General features: G+C 40.0%; 1 pseudogene; it reads right to left on the bottom strand.

Annotated features, from left to right (window-relative positions):
• Positions 1–1,060: 1,060 nt before the first annotated feature.
• On the bottom strand, positions 1,061–2,350 carry LOC133744877 (transcription factor MYB3R-5-like; annotated as a pseudogene).
• Positions 2,351–15,348: the final 12,998 nt, after the last annotated feature.

Raw genomic sequence — 15,348 nt, forward strand, 5'->3', positions numbered from 1 at the left:
CGACACATGCAAACTTCTTTCAGAGGGCTTTGCTCCGAAACAGGCAAGTCACAATTTCTTTCAGATAATGATCACAACTTGACCCCAAATTTCCCTTCTGAATATAGAACAGCCCCCCCTCTATTTGTTCCTTTTCACTTTGAACATGATCTCTCCAAAAATTCAATTCCACCTAGGGGTGGGCAAAATAGCCTGAAAAATCGAGCTGAACTGGTCGATTCGGTCTAATTTGATCCAGGTTTTATAAAATTAAAAAATAAAAAAAAAATTAACAAATCGGACGAATTCGGATTCGAACCGTAACAAACCTGTTTGGGCCCGAGGCCAGTATTTTAAAAACTAAAAAAACACGTTGGGCCCGTTTATTTTTTATTAGTCCATCTTTTTTTTTTTTTTTTTTTTTTTCAGATTTGACTAATATCTTACTGTGACAGTCTGACTCCCTCGCGATCTTCTCTCCCTTCTTCTTCGTTTCTGCTCAAGCTCGGAGAATGCCGCTCACCCCACCTCCGCCACTCCCCAAACGACTCCTTCTCAAATTGGTAATCAGACCCCACTTCTGTTCTCCCCTTCTCCGCCTCAGACCCACTACTCTCACTCTCTCTTGTTAAAGGATAGCGTGTGCTCAACACCGGCTCCCCCACCACTGTAACCATTGCTTTGGTTTCTGCTTAGTGGTTTTCAATGGTTGTTATTCGATTTGATAAGCAATGTATGTTAAGATTCGATAATAAATTTTTGGGTATAATTTGCTGGTGTTGATTTATGGTCCCTGAATAGATGTAAATGGTCTGGTTTTGGTTGATTCCGGCAAGAGCTCAGGCCATAGAGTAGGGCGGTGAGGTTCGACGGCCGATTTGGTTTTGGTTGTTTTTTTTTTTTTCGGAAGCTTTTGGGCCTGAAAAACCGGAGCTCGGCCCGAATAAAAAGGTCCGGGCCTGATCTGGTCCTAGTCTGCTGAAGTACATTATTTGGGCCCGGCCTGAAATTTTCGGACCGGGTTTGCGCCTTTCAAATTTTGCATTCAGTCCTCCCTAGAGTGTTTGTGAAACACATCAGGTCCAATACTCCAATTAGATAGTAACTGAATGCAATCAGAAACGACTAATCTCACACCTTCAAAAACAGACTGTAGTAAATTTAGTAACTATAGTAAATTTCTCTCATCAGACTGTACCGTAGTGTGCAAATTGATTAAACCACTTGGCCTTCTTTTTGAAGACCTGCATTTCTGTGATTTCACATACTTCTGTCTGACTGTTTTAACCCCTACAAAATCTGATCTTAGTTCATCAATACAGATATCAGGATGCATGTCCCAGTACTCATTACCATTAGCAGAGTATGAATCTTCTTTCCTCTTGAATGCGCCATTCCAGTAATTTTTAATTGCATTGTCAGTCCTGCCATTTTCCAATAGATAACTGTGAATACCGTATTTTATCCTGTTTGATTCAGGCAGCAAAAGTAATTCGTGTCACTCATCTGAATAAATGAACCAAAAAGAATGCAAGCTGTTTATTATTGAAGCTTTTTCTGCATGCAGGGTGGTGCGTTTCTCATCTGATTGCTCCCTATCCAGGAGTTACCAGTTTTTCATTTCCACTTGTACTTTATATCGTTTATCGTATTTTGCAGGTAAAAGACCATGCATGTATTCATGTAATAAAAGATATCCCCAATGTTGATCAGTCTCAATTTTATGAACTCATTATCCATCAATTTTAAATCATTACATACCTTCCGGGTAGAAACCTTGCTATTTCTGCCCACTTGTTACCATACTGTTGTCTTCTTCTGTCCATGCATCTTTGTTTATAGCCAGGCTTAAATGATTGTACCACCTGAAAATGATTAATTAGCTTCAGTAATGTCTAATTAATCTATAGTGTCATAGTGAGCATAGTTGGTGAACATTAGTATACTATATTCTTCTGAAGGAATAAAAACTTTTGTGCCAACACAGCGACTTTGACATAGAGTTGAACTCTAACGAAATCAAACAGATTGGTAACCTTACTGAACCATAGAAGTTTGAATAGAATTTCATGCCAAAAATCTAATGCACTGACTAGGAATCATGGTCCCTTACCTTTCTCTGCATTGCTTGCCTATACGACCTGGTAAGAACTTTGCAATGACAGACCATCTTCTAGCACCATACTTTTCAACTAGCTTGATTATACAATCATCTTCCTGAAATAAGCCAAAAGGACTATGATCATATATCAAACAAAAGCACAGCTTCACTGCTTCTCCATTGCCATAAACATTGCAAAGAATATGTTATGAGTACCTCCTTTGTCCAGTATCCCTTGACGATTTCAGGATTCAAAACTTTTTGCCAGTGATGCAATCACTAAACATCTGAACGCCCAGGGATACCCGCAGCTAGGGCTGTCAATTCCGACACAACCCGATAACACGACTCGAAACCTGCACGTTTAAAAAGCGGGTCGGCTGTGGGTCAACCCGCCATGACCCATTTAATAAATGGGTCGGCCATAGGTCAACCTGCAAACACGAAGTGAACCCGCATAACCCGATTATGCTATACTTCTTTTTGAAATTTTGGACGTTGGGATTATTTGATCATAGGATTAGACAATTTGAAATATTTTGCTTTTGTTCAAGTAAATCCAGAATATGTGTTTGGCCCAAACTCTAAGTTACTTGACCTAGTTGTAAAAGAGTTTTGAATTAGAGATATTCATAGATATCCAATTAATTGTACGATTATCTTTCCTTGTACAACTTTGATTCTATGCCTTGTAATCCTCTATATAAAGAGGCCCCTATTATCAATGAAAACACGACTCAATTCTCTCCCAATTCAGTTTTCCTTAAACATGTTATCAGCACGAAGCCCTAACCCTGAAACCCTAAATTCGTAGCCTTCAAACCCTAGCCACCACCGCCGCATATATTGAAGCCCTCAATCCCAGGATTCCAGAACCGGCGGCGGAACCACCAGAACCGGCCGGAAAACCACCGAACCGGCCACCGGAAGTATCAAACCAGCCCTCCCAGAAGAAAAAAAGGGATCCCTGCACTGGTTCACCACCTTTCGGACCTCTGATTGCTACCAAATTTTGCCACCAGCAACATCTCGATCCTAGGATCCAGAAATCGGAAATAGAACTCTAAAAACCGATCTAAAAGCTGCTGAACCGGCCTGCAGAAAAGCTGGCAGAAGAATGAAAAAAAAAGGAAAAGAAGGCAGCCCAGAAGCCCACTGATGCGGCCCACTGCCACGTCATCACCGGGACCTACTGCCACGTCAGCAGCGAACCCCACTGCCACGTCAGCTCCTGCAACTTTTCAGGAGAGATTTTTCCGGCGACTTTTTCCGACCAAATTCCGGCGACTTTTTCTGGCAATTTTCTACACTTTTCAAGGTATGTTTTAAAGGTTCCTTTAGTTCCCGTTTTTGAAGTTTTTATTGTTTTTCTCTTCTTTTTCTTGGGGACTTGCAACCTCCCTTCTTCTACCCCCTCTTTCTTCATCATAGGGGAGACCTAATTAAGCCGAACTGTGGGGGTTCGTGCTCACTAGAGCTTGGAGCTTGTTGAGATATCCAAACTTAGAGTTTGTAGAAAATTTATGATCGACCACTTACGTCATTGTTTCGATCTAATCCAATACCTCTTGGAATTGAATATTTTGGAAGCGATTACGCTCAGAAATTTTATATTTTTCGTGGTAGCTTTTTCCGCTCCGAAACTAATCATTTTTCTTGTTCTCTTTCAGGATGAGTAACCTGAACAAATTGGACTTTGTTCCATTGGGAACAACTGGCTCTGGATATCACAGGTGGGTTCGTAATGTCCGCCAGCATCTCAAGGCCGATGGATTCTTGGATACGATTCTCGAGCCTAGCCAGGACGTGCTAACTGTTGAGCAAGCTCAAGCTTTGGAAGAAAATAGAGCAGCCTTAGAGGGAAATAAGGTGAAAGCCATCATCCTAATGACTCGTCATATGGATGATTCGCTCCATTACGAATGTACGAATGAAGAAGACCCCAGAAGGCTGTGGGTCTCACTCGAAGAAAGATTTGGCAACTTCCGTGACTCCCTGCTTCCTGACCTAGAAGTGAGATGGCATAGCCTCCGTTTCTGTGATTTCAAGTAAGTTCTTGACTACAACTCGGAAGCACTTCGCATTAAATCCTTAATGGAATTCTGTGGCAAAGAGATCACAGATGCGATATTGATTGAGAAGACTCTCTCTACCTTCCCCGTCTCTGCATTGATGGTTGCTAAGAACTATCGAATCGATGTTACTGCAGGACGGATCACAAGGTTTCATGAGCTCATTGGAGCTATGAATGTAGCTGAAAAGCATGACAACATCCTTGTGAAGAACTACAATTCGAGATTCGTTGAAACAGAGCATATTCCGGAATCCAATTATAGACGCGCCCCTAAGAGAGGGCTCCAAGAGCGAAACCCTAATCATAGGGATACTTTTGGACGTCCTGGTCCATATAATTGCTCTACTTAGGAAGGTAACCGCCAAAATAGGAGAACACGAAACCGAAGTGGTCAACGTGGAAAGAGAGACGGAGGCAACGCCTCTGGCCATGTTGGTGGCGCCACCAACACTAAGAGCCATCTAAATGACGCTTTCAAAGCGCCTCAATCAATGGAGTCTGAGCAAAGAGATGAATGTTCTCGATGTGGAGTATCCGGTCATTGGGCACACATTTGTAGAGCTCGTGAAGAAATTGTCACAGCCTACCAAGCATATTGTGAAGCAAGAGAAGCTCACTATGTGGAACAAGAAGATCAAGAAGATGATCTAGAGTGAAGGGTTGAAGACTACAAATCTGGCTGGGATCAATAGATCGCTAATTCTGTTTAAGTCTTTATTTTTCCAAGGGATGTAATAGGCAATTGCCATATATTTTGTAGTAAATGCCATTGTTTTAGTTTTTCTTCACATAGGCTCATCCAAAATGAGTATGATGTCTAGGAAGGTTTTGAGATAAGTGGTACTTAAGCGAGCTTTGCTCCACCGACATCTCTCTACTCACCTGGTCTTATTTATTTTGGAGTTACTGAAAGAAGTCAAACGACTACCTTTGTTTTGCATTAGCTAGCATTTGGATTAGATTCTCCTAATGGTTAAGAGACAATGATGTACTCCGTTGGCTTATGAATAAAATTTCGAGTTCTTTTCATTATGACTCCATTTTGATTCTGAGCATATTACTTTGTGACTACGATGGCTGGGCCATCAATATTAATTCAAGGATATGGAATAGCCCAAGTTCCCCTTGCCAAATGACACCTTGATTATTGTCACAGAAACTCTCTACGCTCCTAGGGCAAATCACACCTATGAATAGCCAATGGATTCTATGCGAAACCGCATGTAGAGAACGGAAATGAGTTCCTTTGCAATACCTCTAACGATTGCAAACAAAGGCGCATCTTAGAGAAGTTTATGTGTCTCTTTAGTGGATTCTATGTCACTATTCGAGCTATTAAATCCAATAAAGTTATGAGAGCAGATCTCTTGGATTTCGACACATATTGGCTTTGTCACGACAGGATAGGTTATCCTACTCATGGTATGATGATCCGTCTACTAAAGACTTCACATGGACATCCTTTCTCTCGAGCGAAACAAAGCATGAATCAAAAATTGATTCCTGGACTAAGTGTGGCCGCCGTCGCTGCCTCTGGCACCACTGCCGTCCACCACCAACCTAGGGCTGGCACAGTCCCTATCCGTGATGCCATGGATGGCGTCCATCATGGTGATGGCCCCCTAGGTGATGCTGCAATCACTGACTTTGCTTCAAATAGCGTTTCAAACACTCAGGCCCAATCAAAATCCTTATTGGTTGCTTCTAAAGCCTCTCGCTCGTTTACAAAGCCTGTTCCTTAGGGAAATTAGGACTGAGACCTTCCTATGCAAAGGATATGAAAATACTCATTCTGTTCTTACATAGAGTCCGTAGGGATTATGTGGACTAGTTCAACCAACTTGCGGACGTTTAAATATCTCATGATGTTGGTTGACAAGCAAGCACGCTGGTCACGTGTTGTGTCATTGTCCACTTGTAATGCTGCTTATGCTACACTCCTAGCACATATCATATGACAAGGGATCACTCCCCGTATCATCCTATTCAGTCAATTGGACTTGACAATGCTAGAGAGTTTACATCGAAGACTTTCGATGGTTATTGTAATGGGACTGATGTTGGACCTCATTTTCCCATATACACACCTAAATGGTCTCGCGGAAACGACTACGATGGTAGTCCGGACATTGATAATGCGCACCAATCTCCTTATATCCGCTTGGGGTCATGCAATATCGCATGCAGCTATGCTAATTCGTCTACGACCTACCTCCACTCAATGTATCTCTGCGTTACAGCTAGTGACTGGGTACAACTATTTTGTACTTACGCACATTTGAGTGAGCCATTTATGTGCCAATTACGCCGCCACAGTGCACTATGATAGGTCCTTACAGACGAATGAGCAACTCAGTTGGATTTGAGACTCCAACAATTGTCCGCCACTTATGCCCTTGCTAGGCGATCTTTTTACCTCATGTCTTGCGGATTGTCACTTTGTTGAGACAATCTTCCCGTCGTTAGGGGGAGATAAGAACACAAGATGTTCAACAGGAACGACATGAATTGTCGTGGTCTGTCTTCACTATGTCTCATCTCGATTAGGGCTGTCAATGGGTCGTGTCGGGTTGGGTTCTTGTCGGGTCAAGGTATTTGTCGTGTCGCGATATACAAACCCAAACCCAACCCATTTAATAATCGTGTCAAAAATTTAAACCCAAACCCAACCTATTTATTAAACGGGTTACCCATTTCCAACCCTCTTAACCCATTTAACAAATAGGTCGTGTCGTGTTAGACAAAATGTCCCATTTAAGGGTTAACATTGCGACCAATTTAACTAAAAAAATGCATAGATTGATTAAATTCACTAAAAACTCCACAAGACTAAGAATATAAATAATTATATATATATATATATATATATATATATATTCATAAATAATTAAATCCAATAATTATAAAGCAAAATATTTCAAATTGTCTAATCCTATGATCAAATACTCCCAACGCCCAAAATTTCAAGAAGAAGTATAGCATAATCGGGTTATACAGGTTCACTTCGTGTTGGCGGGTTGACCCGTGGCCGACCCATTTATTAAATGGGTCATGGCGGGTTGACCCATGGCTGACCCGCTTTTTAATCGTGCGAGTTCAACCCGCTTTATTTCGTGCTGGTTTCGAGTCGTGTTATCGGGTCGTGTCGGAATTGACAACCCTAATCTCGATCCCTATTAAAGTGACGAGATCACACATCTGCTGCAAATATGCTTGCAAGGAAGGACGTCCCTACGAGAGGACGTAGCGCCACCCTACACGGAGGTAGGCATGGCGCCAACGCCAAAGAAAGTGGCATTCTGGCGTTATAGGCCATGGCCCCAGCTTGGATGCGTGGGAGGCCCGTGGGTTTGAAGGATACCTTGGCACAACCCAATTCTTTGATCATCGACACTCAAAATCCGTCTCATGAGAATCTTCTGGATTAAGGTTACCGTTGGGGGACGCCTCAAGTTTAGAACCTATTCCTGAGAATATAGAGCTCTTTGAAAATTACACTAGTGTACATGAGACATGCGATAGAAACTCCATCATAATTGATGATGTAGTCGCGCATGAGTTTGTTGAGTCCGATGATATCGAACCACGCTCCGTTGAAGAATGAATGCCAACGTAGAAAAATTTGGCCTAAATAGAAAGATGCAATCCAGGTTAAGTTGGATTCTCTAAAGAAGAGGAAGGTTTTCGAGCCAGTGATGCCAACACCTCCTAACATAAAACCTATTGACTAATGGGTCTTCGTTAGAAAGCATGTTGAGAAAAATAGATGGTAATCTTGCCTTATGGCGCAAGGCTTCTCATAAAACGCCCTGGAATAGACTACGATGAGACATATTCTCTCGTAATGGATGTCATTGCACTCCACTACCCTGTCAGTTTGGTAGTTTCTGAATAACTGAACATGCAGCCTACAAATGTGGTCACTACATATCTCTATGAGGATCTAGATATGGAATATACATGAAGGTTCATGGTGAACTTCATTTACCCAATTTAAGTGGCTCTAGACCACGGAGCGCGTTTACAATGAAGTTGAAATGCTTACTAAAGTGACTACTTGATTGGGAAGGGATATTCTCGCGCGTTTCCATAACAAGTTTCGGATTCTATCGCGGTTCATGTTGGACATGATCATCATTGGAAGCCCTTAAAGAGTTAAGGGAAACCGCTGAACACTTGAAATCCGAGTTTGAGATGAAGGGTTTTGGGAGAACAAGATTATGTCTCAATTTGGAACTTGAGCATCGTGTTGATAGATGCTTAGGCATTTTGACAAGGTCAAGCCTTCAAGCACCCCCATGATCGTCCGTAGTCTTGATTCTGAAAATGATCCTCTTCATCGAAAGGATGATGACGAAGACGTGCTAAAGGAAGAAGTGCCTTACTTAAGTACAATAGACGCATTATTATACTTAGCTCAATGCACAAGACCGAACATCTCATTTGCAATAAACTTGTTAGCTAGATATAGCTTTGCGCCAACGCGACACCATTGGATTGGTGTAAAAGATATCTTTCGTTACTTGAGATGTACGATTGATATGGGCTTGTTCTATCCCCACAGAAAGATGATGGATTCGGACCCATCACACACCAGAAACGCCGCCAACACTGGCCTGCGTCCACTATCCCCATCCCAAAACGACATGTGCTTTGGAAGGTTTTACTGATATTAGGTATCTCTCTGACCCATACAAAGGTCATTCCCAAATTGGTTAAGTGTTCACCATGGGTAAAGACCGTGATATCTTAGAGGTCTACAAAACAGACCCTAGTCGCTATATCTTTGAACAATGCAAAGATTATTGCTCTTTACGAAGTAGTTCATGAATGTTTATGGATTTGATCCATAATTATGCATGTTCAAACAATTGTGGTTTGAAGTCTACCACAGATGAGCCTATGAGCATTTAGGATAATGCTGCTTATCTTTAATAAGTGAAGCAAGGCTACATCAAAAACGACAACACCAAGGATAATCAGCAACAACAGACTCTCCTCAAGATCAAAGTGAACTAGGTTCGATCTGAGGACAGTGTGGCAAACTTGCTCGCTAAGTCATTGCCTAAATTCCACTTTCGAGAAACATGTTAGTAGCATCGTTTACGGAAGTTATCTGAACTCCCATAACCGTTGTCATCAGGGGGAGATGCCTACATGTATGGTCTCGAAACGTGAAGGGTGTGTTGTGCTTTTTTTCCCCTTCGACCGAGGTTATTTTTGTCCCACAGGGTTTTTGTTACTCGGCAAGGTTTTTAATGAGGCAACGATAGGAGCACCACGTTTGGGCAACACAAGGGGGAGTGTTCAAGTAAATCCAGAATATGTGTCTGGCCCAAACTCTAGGTTACTTGACCTAGTTGTAATAGGATTTTGAATTAAAGATATTCTTGGAGATATTTATAGATATCCGATTAATTGTACGATTATCTTTCCTTGTACAACTTTGATTCTATGCCTTGTAATCCTTGCCCCTATTATCAAAGAAAGCACGACTCAATTCTCTCCCAATTCAGTTTTCCTTAAACAGCTTTATAATTATTGGATTTAATTATTTATGAATTATATATAATTATTTATATTCTTCATCTTGTGGAGTTTTTAGTGAATTTAATCAATTTATGTATTTTTTTAGTTAAATGGGTCGCATTGTTAACCGTTAAATGGGTCATTTTGTCTAATACGACATGACCTATTTATTAAATGGGTTAAGCGGGTTTGAAATAGGTAACCCGTTTAATAAATAGGTTAGGTTTGAGTTTAAATTTTTGACACGATTATTAAATGGGTTGAGTTTGGTTTTGTCTCTTGCAACACGACAAATACCTTGTCCCTACACGACCCATTGACAGTCCTACCGACAGCTGCGCACCAGGCGATGAAATCATGAAAATGAAACAATATATTGCTTAAGATAATACATTCCAGTGTAGATATTAATTTACTTTAATAACGGCATTTAATCAGCAGAGTGAAAAAGATTGGAAACCTCTCCTATTTGCTTCCAATTACTCCCGTTAAATTTTCTGACCAGCTCTATCAGAAGTTTATCCTGTCCATCAAAGGTCATGTGATTAAGAAAGTGAGAAATTTCTGGAAACTGCAAATTCCATGTGAACACAAAACATACACTGACACTAAACCAGCATAAGTTATCAGAATTTAATATTTCCCTCTTCAATAACAATGTATCTAAAATTGGAATGCTGAATTATATCAGCATCAGAAGTTTCTTGAAAAGTAAGTTGTATGCCCTCAGCCTCCAACTAGTTTCTTAAGTAACTAGTTACCGAGAAACTTAAATTTAGTACTGACCTCTTTCTCTGTCCAACATCTTGGTGATCGCCTGGTTGGACCACTGGTTCTCCTAGAACAGTAAAGTGAGCATTTATCATATGAAAGCATAAAACTGAGCAGGTCAACTAGAATCAGAAAATTGACGATTATAGAAAATTTAACTCAAATCTCCAAAAAGTTCTATCTTCACAATCAAGATTCAAGAATTAGATTGCATGTGAGATCCTGAATTTTGAAGTTGGTCAAATTCTATTTTTGAGTTGGAAGTGGAAAGTAGAGATCGCCACGAGTTCGCAGCATTTTTTGGTGAATTTTCCGGGTTCCCGAACTATTTTTAACGAATTTTTGAAGTTTAGTTGGAAATCAAATTAACTTGCGACGTGGCGTGTCATTGTTGATCGATAGGCTTGACTTGGAGACCAAGTAGCAGAAGCCAAACGTGTCTTGCATGTGCAAGATCTGATTGACATGTGTCAAATGGTGTCATCATATCTTTGTGTGCTTGACAAGTGGCATAATCTTGTTGGTGTTTGATTTAGAAGTTGACAAGTGGTACCAAACCAACCATTCATGTCTTGACACGTGGCAGTTCTCTCCCTATAAATAGGAATTCAGCCACCCCATTCTTCCGTACCAATTTCGAAGAGATTTCTCTCTCTGCTTTCTCTCTCTAGCTTTCTCTCTCTAAAACTTCGGCGGATCATAACTTTTGATCTGTAACTCCGATTCAGGATCCGCGAAAGGCTACGGATTCGTCTTGATGTCATCTTCCTATCCATAGAGGTTTGAGTTAGATCCAAAGGTGATTTCTAGAAGGCTCGTTTTAGGAGGATCGGTTAACGATCGGTATTCTAGGAGGCGATTCGTATTATCGAGGTGAGTGGGTTTGTGTAATATGTTTCAAATATTCTTATTTTCTACAAAAATTGTGGAAAAGCATGATTTTATCTATTTACGAAATATCTCTCTATTTTCAAGTGAAGCATGTCTATTTGTGAAATATGCGGAGTTTATATATATTATGTGCTAGATCCATTGTTTGACTAGTCATGTAACATGACAACTTCTTGATTGATTATGCCGAGGTAAGGATGTGTCACACGGTGGTATAGGGCTAGAGAAGGCCATTACGGTGCCCGTGGTGGTCACTAAATTGAAGGATAATCAATAAGAAGGGATGATGCGATGTGATAAATTGCTGTGAATTGATATGTATACGATATACTACTTTCTAGCGTGTGTAAAATGACATGGACTGACATATTACATGATCTACTCACTGAGCGCGTGGTTTTGCTCACCCACCCATCTCTAATACCTTTTGCAAAGAAGTACTTAGGTTTTGACGAGCCGAAGTGGGTTGGACGAGCCTAGAATGAAGAGCCTAGAAGGAAGAGCTTATTTACATTCTGCTTTGTAACACTCACACCTCAGATTCGGGGTCGGTGCTTAAAATCCACGGATGCCGGGTCCGGGGCGTGACATTGTATCATAAATATACGACTTTTAAGTGAAAGATAATTGAAACACCATACCAAGAGGGCTTGGCTCCAAAACAGGCGAGTCACAATTGGCTTCAGATAATGGCCACGACTCGTCCCCAAATTTCCTGTCTGAATGCACAATAGCCTCGTCTATTTGTTCCCTTTTGACTTTCACCATGATCTCTCTAAAAAATAAATTCCACCTAACCTAGAACATATCACAAACACAGGAGGTAAAGTGGGGAATTCTATCATACTAGAAAATTCAACATTCTGTTTGGGTCCAATTAACTGAATGCAATCAGAAACTACTAATCTCACACCTTCAAAAACAAAGTCAGTAACTTTAGTAACTACAGTAAATTCCTCTCAGAGTTTCCCTTATTTCCTTACCAACCTAACAGACCAACATAAAACCCCAAAACACAAAAGTCTCAGTTTTTACTGACCCTGAACATTTCACAAACACCTAACATGCACCACATCATGACCAACAGCCACAGTAGAAGAAACTCCATCATACTGAACTGAAATTCAACATTCCCACTCAGTTCCTGAGGAATTTGGATAGTAAAAATTTCACACATAGAATTGTTTCAACAAAGCCAGTAACTTTGGCGGTGGACAACAGTAAATTTCTCACATTTTCACACCAAAAAAACACAGAGAGCAACGAATTGAAAAAAGCAATCCAGAATCAAAATCCAAACCTGAAGAACTCAAGGGTTTCTGAGAGAATGCGAAGTGCGGACGTCCCCAAAATGAGTCTGGAACGAACATAGATTAGGAAATGAGCGTTTTGAATCTCAGAGGAACTGAACCGGGTTTTCATACTGGTCAGTTGTATAGGAGAAGCAAAATTTTGTGCAGGAGAAGCTAGTGCTCGTCTCCTACTACGGAAGTTAATCAACGGACTGTCATCGAAACGGCGACGTTTCAGTCATTTCAATTAACATTTTCGAATTACTTTTTGGGCTTTAGATATGGGCTGAAAAATCAAAACTCGACACTCACAAGTCACAAGTGTCACCAACTCATCATACTTGTATAGACTCACACTATGAATAAGGTGAAAATACACTTGGATGACTAAACGATTTTCGATTTGATTGATTCTTTATAGATAAGATTTTTAAATGTAAATTTTAGAAAATGAACAGTTCAGATTATTAAACTACTAGCCTCATACCCATGCAATCACATGGGATATCATTGAAAGGATGGGAATGTAGATGTTTTCTTCTCATATGCTTCCCCTTAATTTTATGTTTTTATTTTTTTATTTCACCATAATAACCTTGTTAAATAATTTTATAATGATTTTTTATTTTTATGTTGAAGGGTATTGTGAGTATTTCAAATTTTGGTGAAGCCTTTGACACCAAATTTTGGCTTCCCTTTATAGTAATAAAGATAGGGTGAGAATTTACGATTAATTGGATAGACTAAACAATCTTCGATTTGATTTATTATTTTTTGAGAGAATTTTCAAAAGATAATTTATAGATGAACGATTTAGATTATGAAATTATAAGGTGATGCATAATACTTTTAAGAGAAAATTGGTTCTACTGTAATACCCCGGAAATTCGTTATTAATTCCTAAATGCTTCGGGAGTTATTAAAGTGTTCGATAACACGATTTCGTGGTTAAGGTGGAGCGGAAAATATTTCGAACAATTATTCGCTCGGAATGCTTCGTCTCAAGAGTTGACTTTTTATACGTTTGGATTATGTGAAAACTTCCTTCACAAAAGTTGTAGAGTGCGTCGATACAAGTTCATGAACATACAGAACGTGAAAATCGGAGTTTGTATGAAGGAGTTATGGCATTCGGAAAAAGTTTCCATTTTGGTTAAATAGGAAAAAAATCCGAAAAAGGAAACTCTTTCTCTCTCCTCAGTCTCGACCCGGTTTCGCCCTCTTCCCTTCGCCGGCATCGTTCTCCCTCCTCCGGCCACCATAGGACATAATTCCAACTGGGTTTTGCTCGCCTCAATCCCCTCTAGAGGTTTGTGAAAGAAATTCACCAAGATTCGAGCTGTGGAAGGAGAATCATCGACGAGAAGAGACCGCGTCGGGGGCCGAAATCGCCTCATCGGTTCTCCCTCCTCCAGTCACCATTGCCGGTGTTTCTTGAGGGGTTTTGTCACCCAGAGGCTGGGGAAGGATTCTCCCAAGGTAGCTTGCAACGATTTCACTTGTGGATGATGAATCGAAGCTTTGAAGATCTAGGGTTTCAATCGGCCGCGAGTTGTTCGAAGGTAAAATTCGATAAATTGGCTTATAATTTGACTTTGATGTAGTTGGAAAAGTTGTAATTCAAGTTGAGATGAAGATCTTTTGTTTAGGAAGTTTGGCCAAATTCTGACTTTGGGCCGCCACTGTGGTGGTGTTTTCCGGCAGGTTCCGGCTAGGCCCGGAACAGTTTCTGTTCCTCTTTTTAATCTACACATCGATACGATTGTATCGATGTACAATGCATAATTTTTGGAGATCGCATGATTAAGTTATGAATTTTAGCGTTTTAGGGTTTTCAGTTCGATTGGTTTTCGATCCGTGAGGATCTGGCCGTCCGATCGACTTGCAATTTTGTTATATTGATCGTTTTAGTATTTTGGAGACCTCGGGTGGTCTCAGATGAAGTTTCGCCTTAATTGGCATTACTTTCGAGAATTTAGGGCAAATGGGTGTTCAAAATATAATCGTTTTTGATTCGCATACTAAGTTAAGATCGTATTGTACTTAGGTAAATGAAGGAGTGTATTCGATACATTATCTGCTGTAAGAGAAGACGCAGCAGGATTTAGAGGTGAGTAAATCTCACGTGGTTCATTTATGAACCGAGTTATTTAATTGTCGGAATTGATTGATAATTATAAATCGTTTTCGAAAATAAAGATTTGTTTGAAATAATATGAACTCGATCGACTACGGTTCATAGGGCTACGACTCATAGGTAAAAAAATGAATTTAAGTATAAAATGAATTTGTTGGTTTTAATACGTGAACTATAGTTGGTATTACTATCAATCCTGAGCGGATGACTACGTATATATATATTTACGTGGAATATATATTGGTGCAGTTGTGTAATGAGGTGGAATTAACATGTTAGGTGAATTCGATATTGCTATGGTTGTGATTTAATTTTGCAAGGAAATGAATGAGTTTTGGTTCTTTTGAATGGAAACAATTATATTATTGACGTTTCATAATTGAGAGTAACTTGTTAAATTGTGTTGGTGGTTTGTGGTGTGAAAACAATATTTTGAAATTGATTTCTATATTGTTTTTGAAATGGGAGTTGAGCTTTGAAAACAATATTTGTTACAATCAATATTGTTTTGGAAAGTGTTGAGGTTGTGTAACATTTTGAGTCTTGTGTGACTTTTTAAATGTTTTGGTCTTTG

The sequence above is a fragment of the Rosa rugosa genome, chromosome 4 (genome assembly GCF_958449725.1).
Source record: "Rosa rugosa chromosome 4, drRosRugo1.1, whole genome shotgun sequence".
NCBI lineage: Eukaryota > Viridiplantae > Streptophyta > Magnoliopsida > Rosales > Rosaceae > Rosa > Rosa rugosa.